Consider the following 14127-nt stretch of genomic DNA (forward strand, 5'->3'; position numbering starts at 1 on the left):
GGAGCTGACCTTGATGAGTGTGAACTTTCAGAGGGAATTCAGCGTTGTCAGTGGAGGTGTGCAGTTTGCTCCAGTGGCTGCTCTTGGATGGAGAACTAAAAGGTCAGGTTTTATATCTGGCCCTGACCTCTGTGTGTTGTGAAAATGCACTGGAATATGAGAAGCAGTAGTCCTCCAGGGAGCCACTTGGAGCTTCCTGCAAAAGCCTCTGACCTTTGGATGTTTCAGATGTTTAGTTCGGTGGGGATGGGGGGGGGGGGGTGTCTGCATCCCTCAGTGCCGCTCGGTCACTCTCAGAAGCCCTTCGGGCTGTGTTCTGTATACACGCATCCTCCTCAGTGCCTGAGACCAGGGCTCCCCAGTGCATCATACATGCACTTGGGGGTGTTGCTGACTCTGCATTCGTAGCCAGCCCCCTGGTGATGCCGGTGCTGCTGCTTCTCGGCCACCTGTATCAGAAGCACAGAGGCCTCCACAGGAGAGGAGATCTGACTGCATTCAGAAGGCCCAGGTTCGAGCCCCCGTTGTGTCATTGTTTATTGAAGTGAACCTGAAAGAGATCACTTAGCTGCTCTGTGACTCAGTTTCTCCTTCTGTGGAGTTATAAATAATTAATAACTAACAGTTGATTGACTGCTTACTATGTGCCCAGCACCATGCTCACTGTTTCTTAAGTCTTTAAAAAAAAAAATTTTTTTTTATTAAGAATATGGGTTGCTCTGCAGTGTTGTGTTTCTGCTGAACAGCAGTCAGTCAGCTTTACATAAATCAGATACACATACATCCCCTGTCTGGGGACTTTGCTTCCATTTAGGTCACCACAGAGCACGGAGTAGAGTTCCCAGTGCCCTACACTAGGCGTAGTTGTCTATTTTATACATAGCAGTGTGTATATGTCAATCCCAATTTCCCAGTCCATCCCACCTCCCCTCTTCCCTCCTTGGTATCCATACATTAGTTCTCTATATCTGTGTCTCTACCTCTGGTTTGCAGATAAGTACATCTCTACTGTTTTTCTAGATTCCACATATATGCGTTAATATATGATATTTGTTTTTCTCTTTCTGACTTCGTTCTGTGTGACAGTCTCTAAGTCCATCGTGTATCTGCAGAGGCACAATTTTGTTCCTTTTTATGGCTCATGTTCACAATTTTATGTGTTACATCTTATGATAACCTTGTAAGATAGGTTCTATTATGCATTCTATAGACGCTAAGCACAGAGATGTAAAGTAACTTGCCTAATGTCACACAGCTAGTAAATGGCCAAGCTGAAATTTGAATTAACATCATTTGATTCTGAAGCTTCCCCAACTTGTAGAAATGATAGGTGTGAACCATCTTGGAACTTATGTGTGTTTTACAAACATACCATGTGAATAAATGCATTTATTTCTATGATCTGTATGTTTATAAACATTTAGGACACTTTGGTGATCTCTATATTTATACATGTTTAGGTTACCTGAAATGGTAAAAAGTTGGTGGTTCCCAAATGAGATGTTATTGTTTTTAAGGGGGAAAAAAAGTACTGCTCCATTTTATATTAATTCAAATCAAATGCTTTGTGAAATTTTGAAAAGCACAGGCATTTATGCTGTTGTCTTGGGTTGTTCAACTAGGAAATAAAAGTGTCAGCTAAAAGGAGTGGGAGGTTCTGGTTAGCTAAATTTCTGGCCGTTTAGAATTAAATCCCAGTTCATTTTCAATCTTGTTTTGGCAAATGTGGACAATATATCCAATCACTCTTCTGCTTTAATAGGAAGAGCACAGTTATCCAACTGTGTCTTGTGATTGAGGATATGGCAGCCATATAAATTATTATCCTGAACAGGAATTTCCTGCAAGTGGATTGATTGTGGGTTGATTGTGAACATCTTCTGAGTTTGATATCTCGCCCCTTGCTGGACCCCAGGCTGTGATCTGGCAGGATAAACAGATGTCTGCTTTCTTCCCTCACCCCTCCTTATTCTTCTTCTAGAAGTTTCTATTTGAATGACAGGAAATCCTCAGTGGGGAAATTCATTCTTATATGAATATGTACCCATGTTTGACCTCCATTCTTCATGTCCCAGCATGGTAGGAGTATGGCACGTACCCGGCACCTGCATCACCTCTGTCCATTGTGGACCTCACTGATGACACTCCACACTATTTGTCAAGCTCCAGCACAACCTCAGTCTGCTCCTCAACCCAGGACTCAGGTAGCCTGTATTGATCAGTTGTAGTTGCCTCAAGAGATTGAACTTACATGCCATGTCTCCTCTTGGACACTGCCTGGAAGTTAATTCTTTCAGTTTGGCAAATAAACACCAACCACCTATTAATAAAGCATCTGCCTACAATTCAGGAGACCTGGGTTCGATCCCTGGGTCGGGAAGATCCCCTGGAGAAGGAAATGGCAGCCCACTCCAGTACTCTTGCCTGGAAAATTCCATGGACGGAGAAGCCTGCCAGGCTACAGTTCATGGTGTTGCAAAGAATCGGACACAACTGAGTGACTTCACTTTCACTTTCTTTCACCTATTAATTGCTTAGGCATGCTGAAAAGACATTTTATTTTCTACTTACTCTGTGTTGTTTTAGTCTTCCTTCCTCAAAGTGGATGACCTACTAGCTTATTGAAAGTTTCAGTTGAATTTTTAGTTTAAGTTTGAATGGAGTGTTTTTCTTTCTCTGTGACTTACATCCTGTTGTTCTGATTAACATGGTGGCCATTCTTAAGGCTCCTGTCGCTTTTCATTACCAGTGATGTAGGCTCTTTATCCAGCTTTCCTGCTCTGATGCTCCCAGAAGAATACCTGCTATCCGAGGGACTGTTCGCTGTAGGCGTCCTCTTGGCAACTCAGCCAGTGGCCAGGTGGCCGGTGCACATGCAGTGCTGCTGTCAGCCGATGTCCTCTCCTGACAGCTTAGCTATCAGGATTCAGGAGTTCATGTAAATTGCTGCCCAAGTCTCCTACTTGCATCTGAGGTCACAGCGCAGATGTCAGCTGGAGAGCCTGTCAGGACTAGAAGCTTGCCACCAGTTGTGATGGTGAATCCTCCCCCCCCAGCCTAAGCCCCTCCCCCTGCTTCCTGCGCAGCTTGGGCCACCACAGGGAAACACCTGGCTCATTAGGAAGCAGGGTGAAAATGCAGAGCAGAGAATTCCCATGTTCCTGTCTCAGCAGCAGGAGCTTGAGTTCTTGCTTGAATGGCTTCTGAAAGGTTGAAAAGCAGCCCTAATCACCAGGCTTGATTTTGATCAGACTAGCTTGAACCTGCCTTCTGCTCACTTTGGCAATTGGGCTGCCTAAACACCAGTGGGGTTTGCCCTTGCCATCCTTAAAAATTGCCTCCCATCCTGTATCACTGAATGCTAAGATTCAGCATCCTACGTGGTCGGGATGATATCATGTGCTATTTTGAATTTTTAAAAGCAAACGTCGCAGGAGTGAGAAATAGAACATCTGCAAAACATAAGGCAGTGTCTGTGGGCCTGCGGGGAATAGCAGAGAAGACCTTTTACACTTAGCCAGTTCTCTAAACCAGGTGTTTTTAACTTGAAATCCATGAGCACCAAAGGAACAGTAAAGACTGACAAACTTTTTGAAATTAAATGCAGCATTTACTATGAATGTATGTATGTTCACCGTTTTGAGGAAGAGGATCCCAGCTTTCATCAGACTCTTAAAGATGTTAAGTCACTTGAAAGTTAATAAGAAGTGTTGGATTGGATGGTAGATGGTTGTAAACTCACCCAGGAAACTCTGCTGAGGTTAACTGGGGACTGGAAAAAATCCTCCTGCCCTATACAAACACGTCACAGTTCTACAAAGCTCTCTGAAACTGGAAGGAGAGAGTTACCTGCTTCTTTCCCATTTTATATATGGGTAAATTGAGGTCTGGACTCTCAGATGCCAAAGCCACAGGATTACTTCTTTCTTCTGTGTTTCAGATACTTTTTATTATTAACAATTCCAACAAGTTTTTGGAACATTTAGTTTAGGTTAAACTACAGCTTTTCAGTCTTTCTGTATTCAAGGTGTTCTTTCTGATTTTGGACATTTTGCAGTACACTTAACAGAATTACATTACATGGCAGTTACGGTACAATTCTCAGTCATTCTCAGGATATATTCTTCTCTGCCCTCGATTTACTGTGTCTTCTTTAATCCCAGAAGAAGACAGTCTTTCTTTGATGTGGTTTTGATGATGTACTACTGATCTTATAGTTGACTCACACTTTCCAGTTTTGGCATCATTGTAACAATGTAGATTTTCAGTAATCCCAAAAAATGAATATAAAAAAATTTTTTCACACTGATTCTATCTTTTTTGTGTGCCCATAAACTGTTCAACCTCTATTTGAGAACTACCAAGCTAGATTCCAGGCTGGATTGAATACTTACTGTTTTAGGTTAGAGTTAGAGTTATAAGATAAGCTCCTTGATCTTATGGAGGTTATAGTGGGAGAAACATTTAATAGATCCACCAACAGGTAAAACAGTTTCTGATAGTGACAGATGTTAAGAAAAAAATTAAAAGGATAATAAAATGGAGAGTGAATGAGAACAGAAAGTGGGCTGTTTTTCATAGGGTTCTTGGTGGAGGTGCCTTTGAGTAATTACATGGATAATGAAAAATAGGTCAGCTCAGAAAGAGCTCGGGGAAGGACGCTCCAGGCAGTACAACAGCCACTGCAGAGATCCTAAGAGAGGGATGGCCTTGGCACATACGCAAGCACAGAGAATAATTAAAAGGTCATTGGGGCTGAAATATAGTAGAGAAGATGAGGGGCAGTGGGACAAAATAAAGTTGGAGAGACAGGAAGGGGCAAGATTATATTGGCTCTCATAGGCCTATGTTAGGGAGTATGTGCTTTAATTGTAGTGGGAAGCCAGTGGAGCTTTTTAAGCACAGCAGTTGAATGATACCACCATTGTTTTAAAAAAACAAAACAGCAGAAAATAGATTCTAGAGAGGCAAGAGTGGATACAGGGAAGAATAAGTAGGCAGGAGGTGATACTGACCAAATGGGGAAAGGTGGAAATAGTGAGTAGAGCTCATGGATAAGTGACCAAGCCTCATCCTGTGCACCAAGAAGCCCACAGTCTGAGCTGCTGTTCATTGTATCAACTCAGCCAGAAGCTCGTGGGCGTTGCTGCACCCCCCGGGTTTGGGGGTGGGAGGTGCGTCTAGGAGACATACATCCTTCCACCATCACCTTGTCAAATCTGAATATAACAGATTCTTAAATATTTTCAGTGTCTGACTCCTGTAGACCATGTGAATTCAATTCATCCAGGGCTTCTTTCCAATAAAACATGAAACCAGGAAGTGTTATTTTCTTTCTCTGTACTTCCCTCCATCCCCTCGCTGTTGCAGAATGTGGGGACTGGTCATGGCTCAGAACAAAACCACACAAACCTTTCCATGGATCGGGTTTGAAGAAGGCAAATCAGCATCTTGCTTTTTTTTTTTGTCTGTCCCCTTTGTGGGAAACCCTGAGAAATGTGTTTTGTTTTTTTTCCTGGACTTGACTGAAGCCAGGTCTCTCCTGAAAATAGCGTCTTTCCCTGTTGTGTCTAACTCAATCTCAGTGGCAGGGCTTCACTTCCAGCCTCAGTACTTGGTAAACACCCAATTTCTTGACACTCTTGTTTCCCAAGTCCACTGGGGTCATCTTGAGCCGTTGGCCTCATTCACGGAGGAACGTGGATTTCTGGGAAGTCTCTGCCTCCAGCCCCTCAGCACGGATATTAAAGGGCCCCTGTCAAGTTTTGAGGGGTGTGACCATTGCCAGAATCCCCGCAAGCCAGGCCCCTGAGGGATGCTCTCGCCAGCTGGCCCCCATCCACACCAGAAACGGCTGGATTGCAGAGGTTCTCTGTATATGGAGCTGGCTGAGTTTCCCTGGATGAAAGGCAGGCTAATATAAACTGAAAATGTTATTAATAAGCAGCCACTTAAGAATTTCCTATGACTTGCCAGTGATTTGGGGGCCTCTGTGTGAGCAGGGAGAAAAGCACAACTTGTTTTACATGGATTAGGGGTCCAGTGCAGTCAGTCTGCTGGGGCCTCGAACAGGCCCTCAGGTGTTCAGTGAAGGGTTCTGGAATCTGGCCGGCTCAGGTTTGCGTTTCTAGTCTCGTAGTCTCCCGACTGTGGGAGCATAATAAGTGAGTTTCAGAAACACTTTGAGCCTTGGTTTTCCCCATCTGTAAAATGAGGAAGGTATTACTGATTTCCATCTCTTACTGTGCTGTGAGGATTAAGTCAAGAACGCGTGGAAAGTGTTTTGCACAGAGCCTGGCATACATTCCAAAAAAGTCCTTTTCAAAAGGAAAGTTAGAAACAGCACACCCCAGAATTGGAACCAAACTGACTCAATTTCCCCTGCTTCAGGGTGAAAAGTAGAAGATTTGGCACTCTAGACGCAGTATGCTGGATAGTAACGACCACGGTGCTTGGCTTCTCTGAGCACCACCTTCTCCTTCTGCGAAATGGCAATAATAACCCTTGTTCCTCTGATGAACCTTCATAGATATTTTTGGCAATTCACAGAGTTCCCTGAATTGAAAGTGCATGGGAAGCTCTGAAGTGCTTGATTAGTCCCAGGGTCATTAATTTAATATCCAAGTGTGTTTACCTTATTGTATCTTGGTAAGAAACTAAGGTCATCTTTCTGACCTTGAAGTGTTAAAAGCATGGTAAAAAAAGTAAGCCTTAGGTAAAGATGGTAATCAAGTTCTCTTTGTCAGTCCAGCACACCTTCAAGTATATACTGGGTGTTTAATAAAGACTTACAGAAATAACTTGTTTGCCACCCATCTGTTTTCCATTGATCTGTTTCCATCCCAACTAAAATATATTCGTAGGAGCTGGATCAACTTATAGCAAACAAGAACCATGACTATTTTTATTGACTTGTTTTACTTTTTGTCCCTACGCATAGCACAGGGCCTAGCAAACTGGCCCAGTCAGATTTCACTATAGCCAGCATAGTGAAGGTATTATTTAGTACCAGCTGTATTATTTAATACCAGCTGTAGGTATTATGTAATCCTAACAGCCTCTCAGTGAAGTGGCAGAAATAGGATTTGAACCCAAGGCACTGTGCCTCCAAGATTTTAATTCACTGCACGGTCATAGTATGCTATTTTTGAGTGCTTAGGGGATATTTAATGCTTCAGATTTGGTCTCCATGGGGTTAGCCAACTTCTACACAGGAGGTAGTGACTGAACAAGTACTTTGGCAGGTGGCATGGAAAAGAAAGGCAAACAGAGGTATTTTGTGGAGTCTTACAATTCTCATTTTGAAGTCAGGAGGTGAGGAGTGTTACAATTCAATGTGTAGTCATTTCCTCAGAAACTGTTCCCCTGAGGGACTCATCTGGAAAGGAGGAGCTCTTGGAACTGGATCTGCTCAGCATCCAATGAAGGAAAAACGTACATGCCATAAAATCACAGTTAACATATGGACCAAGTGAAATGGAGGAACTGGTCCAGGCATAACCATTCCATCTTCTTTGGTTGCTTCTTAGGAAGGCCGTGGGTCTGAAAGCAGCTCAGGAAATCAGAGTTTCTCTAGGTACTCACAGCCTTTCCTACGGATGCAGTGATGCAGGTAGCAGTGTTGCCATGGAGACACCATCAGTGGCCAAGCTCTTTCCCTTGAGGGTTCACTCTTGCTGCTCATCATGATGCTGAATTAGCTTGCTGTGTGTTTGGTAGGCAGATTCCTCACTGGCCTGTGAACATGTTTACAGTAAAGTGAAAACTCCTTCACTTGGGTTGCATGTATATTTTTGCACCTGCTGACTTGTCACCCTCTTAGACTCCTCCCAGTGTCTTGATAGCACCTTGATCTCTCTTGCCTGCATGCCTTTATCCACCTGTCAGGAATACTCCTTCCTTCTCTTTGTGCCTAGTAACCTCCTACTCAGCATGGAGGTATCCAGTGCCCAGCATGTGCTAGGTGTTCTATTAACAACTGACCTAACAACAAAGTCATAACTTTCCTTCCAAGGAGTAAGCGTCTTTTAATTTCATGGCTGGAATCACCATCTGCAGTGATTTTGGAGCCCCAAAAAATAAAGTCTGACACTGTTTCCGCTGTCTCCCCATCTATTTCCCGTGAAGTGATGGGACCAGATGCCATGATTTTAGTTTTCTGAATGTTGAGCTTTAAGACAACTTTTTCACTCTCCTCTTTCACTTTCATCAAGAGGCTTGTCCCTCGGACTGCAAGGAGATCCAACCAGTCCATCCTAAAGGAGATCAGTCCTGGGTGTTCATTGGAAGGACTGATGCTGAAGCTGAAACTCCAGTACTTTGGCCACCTCATGCGAAGAGTTGACTCATTGGAAAAGACTCTGATGCTGGGAGCAATTGGGGGCAGGAGGAGAAGCGGACGACAGAGGATGAGATGGCTGGATGTCATCACCGACTCGATGGGTGTGAGTTTGAGTGAACTCCAGGAGTTGGTGATGGACAGGGAGGCCAGGCATGCTGTGATTCATGGGGTCGCAAAGAGTTGGAGACGACTCAGCAACTGAACTGAACTGACCTGACCTGAACAACAAAGTCACAAAAATGTTCAGTTTTTTATTTCTCTGGCTCAAAACTTATTTTGAAAAGCCACAGTGTTATTTATAGTAAACAAGAATAGCATGATGAACTTCCAGACAGCCTTCTAGAAAGGTCTGTTGCTAACATTTGGCACTTTTGTGCTGCTTGTTTCCCCCTTCCTCCCTCCCTTTCTTTTTTGCATGCACACGCACACAGTGCATATACATATTATATTTGCTCAACCCTTTGAAATTAAATGACGAGCATAATCCTTGACCTGTGTGTTTTTTAGCATCTGTCTCCTAGATAAGCACCTTCTCTTAAGTAACCTCACAAGTACCTGACTTTGAAATTTATGATCTAGCTCTCTGTGACTATATTTTTGTGTCCCAGTCACACAGGGGCTTTTTACTATTTTGTTTTAATCCCTCACAGTACCCACCAGAATGCATAGTATATAGTAGATGTACAGTGATGAGTTGTTTAATAAGTGAAGCCACCGGCAGCAGACACTTGGGACAGAACCTACGTTCTGTACCAGAATCCCCCTGGGTATTCACCTTCTCAAAGTCCTCTGGCCCATGGATACTCCATCCATAGGAACTATCACTCTCTAGCCTGCCTGTTTTGCATGTGGGGTGGGCCACAGGGGCCCAGGTATAATTCTCACCCAATGACTGTTGGGACTTGGGTGGGGGGTGAGTACCCCTGCCTCTTTGATTCTCTAGTAGGACATCTGTGAGGAATGTTCTAGACCATTTCCCATAGCTTCTCCACTAAATGAGTCATAGTTGCCCAGCGCTGCAGCTGCCCATCAGCCCTCCATGCGTCAGCATCATTCCCTGTCCTGCTTCCCTTCCCCAGTTCCTTCTCAGGAGCTTGGGGATTGCCTCCCAACCTTCTTTATGTTCAGAGCCCTTTCCCAGATCTGATTCTGGGGAAACCTGATCCAAGACATGGTTCTTCCATCGGACCCGGAATTCAAAGTCTGGTCAGAGATACTCACAATGTGAAAAGTCATCCAGGAGGCTTAGTTGAAAAAAAAAAAATGTTTCCACTGCCTAAAAAATTCCAAGATAAATTAGTCCAAAGTAGGGCACCATGTATGTTTCTTCATGGAAATATGAATTGACATATTAGAGGAAACAACTGCCACTAAAAATGATCCTGTACCAAGTTGGGCAGCGCCTGGCAGGGATAATCTCCTCTTGGTGCAGATGGCCAGAGCCGCTGGAGCCCAGGCAGAGGGCAGGCAGTATGACGGGCCAGACAGCGGGTTTTGGCTCTGCGCTCGCACCAGCCTCGTACCCAGCTGGCCCTGTTACGGTCTCCGCCCTTGAGCTTCTGTGTTGATTAGGAAACCGTTTTTCCTTTCTCACAGAGATAGAAATCTTGCTTCCAGACACGGCAAGTGTCAAGGTTCATGCCTGGGTCCCTCAGTCAGACTGTTTGCCAAGAAAGAGGAAAAACACAGTATTGGGGATGGGGGGGCGGTAGGGGGTGAAGGAGTCGGTGAAGCTGCAAATAACAGGATATGCTGACGTCTGGGTATCAAGACAGGGAGATAGGAATTCCAAGGCGAAGGGAATTCAGGAGAAAGGAAGAGCTTTCCTTCAACCCACTAAGATGGCCTCTTCCCCCAAATCTCACATCAGTGCTTCGGTACAGGCAGGGGCTCCGCCGCCTTGGTCACCGTCACCCATGCCGACAGTGGTGGAGGAGGGGAGGTCAGCACATGACCTCCTGAGACATTCACTCCATACCCTTCCCCATGCCACAGCCGCTGCTTGCCTTTCCTCTGCCTGGAGAACTCTCCCTGGTCTTCCCCAGAGCTGCCGCCTCCTCCGTCTTATCATCACAACTCACGTGTCGTTTCAGTGGGGAGGCCTGTTTTCATCCATCCTTGGCCCCTCTCTCATCTCCTTGTTTGCTTCCATCATGACAGTCACCGCAGTCTCTAAGTGGCAAGTTTATCGACGTGCTGACCTGACTGTTGTCTCCCTTCCTCACTTGACTTGAAGCCCCATGAGGATAGAGATACTGTCTGAATCCCAGCATCTCTGTACAAGGCCTAGCACCAGCAGATGCTCCATCACCGTTTGCTTGAATGGTTGGATGGTTGGACAGATAATGAGAAGGATGGAAAGATGCACACAGAAAAGAAGGAAGATTTGACCGCTCCCCTAAAAAAAAAAGGTGATAGAGCCTTGGTCTTGGAGTTGGACAGCGTAGGTTCTAATTTGTGTGACTTCGGTCATGTTGCTTATGAGTTTGTAGGATCATGTGTGTGAAACGGATACAAATACTGACTTTATAGGGCAGCTGAGAAGGAATAAAGGCGATGATAAGCTATGGAACAAAGTGACTCTTATAAAACCTTTTGTAAATGTAAGAAATTGCATAAACATTAGAAATATATTAGAAAACCTTTACCTGCCATCCCCCAGTTCCCAAGCACATACTGGAGTCAAGACCCTGGAGGTCAGACTTGTCCTGTGGAGTCCTTGATCCTTTGGGGACGCGTTTCCCTCTCTCGGAACATCCTCATCTCATTTCGTTTCAAGCCACCCTCCACAACCCTATTTCCCACCTGTCTGCCTTCCTGTCTTTCTGACCCTCCACTTGTGTTTTTGGGCAGCACTTGGAAGGAGGGAGCTAAAGCTTGGTCATGTGATCATGTGACCCAGGCGATTTTGGAGGGGAATAGCTAGTGTTCTTGGTGATGGCTCAGTTTTGACAATTCTGATTTACTCATCATGGGAGTATCTCAGTGATACCCATTTTTCTAAAAAACTCTTTTTTGTTGGTTTTTGTTGTTGTTGTTCTTGTTTTTTATTTAGTTATTTTCTTTGGCTCTGCTGGGTCCTTGTTCCTGCGTTTGGACTTTTCTCTCGTTGTAGTGAGCAGGGGCTCTTCTCCATCTCCAGTCTGTGGACTTCTGATTGCAGTGGCTTCTAGCACACTGGCTTCAACAGTTGCAGTGCACAGGCTTCGTTGCCCTGCAGCACGTGGAATCTCCCCAGACCAGACCCCAAACCCGTGTCTCCTGCATTGGCAGGTGTAGTCTTACCCGCTGCACCACCAGGGAAGTCCTCTCAGCGCTAAGTGAAAGCACGCAGACCCCACTTCCAGTTCTTACCAGCTCGCTTACACAGCACAGTAATGGCTTTTCTGCTGAGAGTGCCTACTTCTTTTCATTCCTTACATCCAGGCGGCCTGCAGCCTAATAAAATCTCTCTTCACTCAAAACACGTATTTACCTGTTTTCTTGGTCAAACAGATAAGGTGGGAAAGGTGTTCCCAAAGGTAGGAAACTCCAAATAAGTTTTGGCTCATCTTAGGCCAGTGCTTTGCATGCATGTGAAAAGATGGATGTTTTTATTGGGAACTTGAGGGAATGGAGCAGCAGAGTGGACTGAGGAAGCCAGGCTCCTGCCCAGCCCCTCAGAAGTCTGGCCTGCCCAAGACAGACCCTTTAGGTGGTTTGCAGTGACGTCAGCTGTCGCACCATTAAGAGTCTGTGACCGATATACAAAGACACAATTCAGAGCCAGCCAGGGCTTAGTGGTTTTAGATTATCCGTGACCCATCTCTCCCTACTTGCACAGCAAATTGAAAGTTGATAGCTGTTGAAATCCGGTTTTCAGATTTTTTTTTTATTTATCTATCTGAGGGACCCAGCTTAACTCTGTGATACCCTTAAGTATATATGCAGTTCCCACGTTGCCTGGTATTTTCCACAGTATGTACATAAAGTCTCTGATCCTGCTACAGGGCACCAGATCAGAGCAAACCCACTTATCTGGATTGAAGAATGCACATCTTTTTGCCGAGAGTGTTATGTGTCCATGTGTGGGTGGCTCTGGCTCATGTCTCTTTATTTCAGGCCAGAGTCTTGTCTCTCGGTACTCACTGATAGCGCACACACATAAATGAAATCTGGTCTCCAGCTCCTTCTCATGAGAGGAAAAGAGGGCCCGCATCTGTTTCTGTTCAGCAGTGATTATCTCTGGGATTGTGAGTGTTTGAATTATTTTTTTCTTCTTATCTGTAATTCCTGATTCTTTTCTATGTACATTATATGTTGCTTTTCTTTTTATGATAAGGGGGCAGTAACATTAAATTATGATAAGGAGAAAAAGGCTTCCTCTTTTCCTCTGGTTAAGAGTAAAAGGAGTGATTCTTGTGCCTTTAGTGAGCTGAAGTCATGTAAGAATTTAAATACCAAGGACACATCTGTTAATTAGCAAAAAGCTTTGGAGGCCTTTGGGGTATTTTAGCCCTCTGTATTTTCTTTTTTATTATTAATTTTTATTGGAGTCTAGTTGCTTTCCATAGCCCTCTGTCTTTAACAAAAGTATCTTTTCCCACACCCGATCTCAGCTGCCTGAGGCATTGCTGTATTGAGCCCAGAACTCTGCATTCCTTATCCCCCACTTGATTTGTGTTGGGACTGAGCCACCCTTTAAGCAGTCTGCCCCATGACCCTGTGCATAAAAGTGACCTGAACCTGTCTGACCATGAACTTGGCATAGGGAAGCCCATACCACAGGGAAGGAAGACGGCAGGACAGACAGCAGGTTGGCAGTGAGAGACACTGTTTGATGACTGGTATGGTCCTGCCTCTCACCAGCATGTTTTCACACACATGCCCCCGTGGGGCCCAGCTGAGTGACAGGTGGACTTAGTGATACAGAGTTTAATACATCGTAGTTGGGACAGTTGGCATAGATGTCCTGGAACAGTTTTTAAAATGTATATTGTCCAGAGACCATTGGGAATGTTGGTAGAACACACCAGTTTCCAGACCACCCTCTGACTCAGGTGCTCTGTTCTAACTGGCAGGATAGCTCCAGAAGATGTCCTCCAAGTGCATGTCAGATTGGAATGACATGGAATGCTGGGGAAAATGCACTTCCAGGGCCCTGTCTCCGACTTGTCAAATCAGTCATGGGGGTACATCTCTACACCCTAGGCATCTCCATATAATGTCTTAGAAACAGGGCGTACAATTTCCCATGACCAGAATCATCATTATCTGCAGAGTTTGATGATAAAGAATCATCTGTCTCTTATGTCATCCAGCAGCCTCTGTTTTTTGGTTTTGGTTTTTGTTTTTTTTCTGTCTTTCTGCCATCTCTCAAATTATGGGGCACCTACTTCATATTTTGATAATACTAGAAATGACCTTGAGCTGTCCTGGGAAGTATGCTTGGTTTCCAGATGTGGGTCTTTGGAACCCTTGAGATGTCAGGACCGTGAAAATGGTACTGGAGTTTAGGAGAAGGTGGAGCTTAAGAGAAGTTGAGCCCAGGACCTCCTGCTGTCTCATCACCTTGGGCAGCTCTGTTTTATATAATGAGTTTCCACATAGGAGTTCTCTTGCAAAAAAATATTTTCCTCTCCTTAAAAAAAAGGGGGGGGGGATGAAAAAGAGAGAGAAGGGGAAGGGGGAGAGGAGGAAGACTTAATGATATTTCCAATCCTATCCAAAGCTAGAATCCTGCAGTTTACGACTTGAACTTGTCAGCATCATGTGACAACGAAGACTCCTTTTTTGCCTTCATCCTA

The 14127-nt window shown here is 44.7% G+C and overlaps 1 protein-coding gene across 5 annotated transcripts in view; it reads left to right on the top strand.

Moving 5' to 3' along the window:
* Positions 1-14127, top strand: part of PRICKLE2 (prickle planar cell polarity protein 2) — a 338377-nt gene that overhangs the window by 220227 nt on the left and 104023 nt on the right. The window contains exon 1 of one of the 5 annotated variants that reach the window (XM_043885877.1): positions 8423-8444. The exons of the other annotated variants lie outside the window; for them this stretch is intronic. The gene's annotated coding sequence lies outside the window, so the exon portion shown is untranslated. Of the gene's footprint in view, positions 1-8422; positions 8445-14127 lie in introns of those variants that run through there. 5 annotated transcript variants of the gene reach the window in all.

Source organism: Cervus elaphus, chromosome 24, assembly GCF_910594005.1.
Source record: "Cervus elaphus chromosome 24, mCerEla1.1, whole genome shotgun sequence".
NCBI classification, from domain to species: domain Eukaryota; kingdom Metazoa; phylum Chordata; class Mammalia; order Artiodactyla; family Cervidae; genus Cervus; species Cervus elaphus.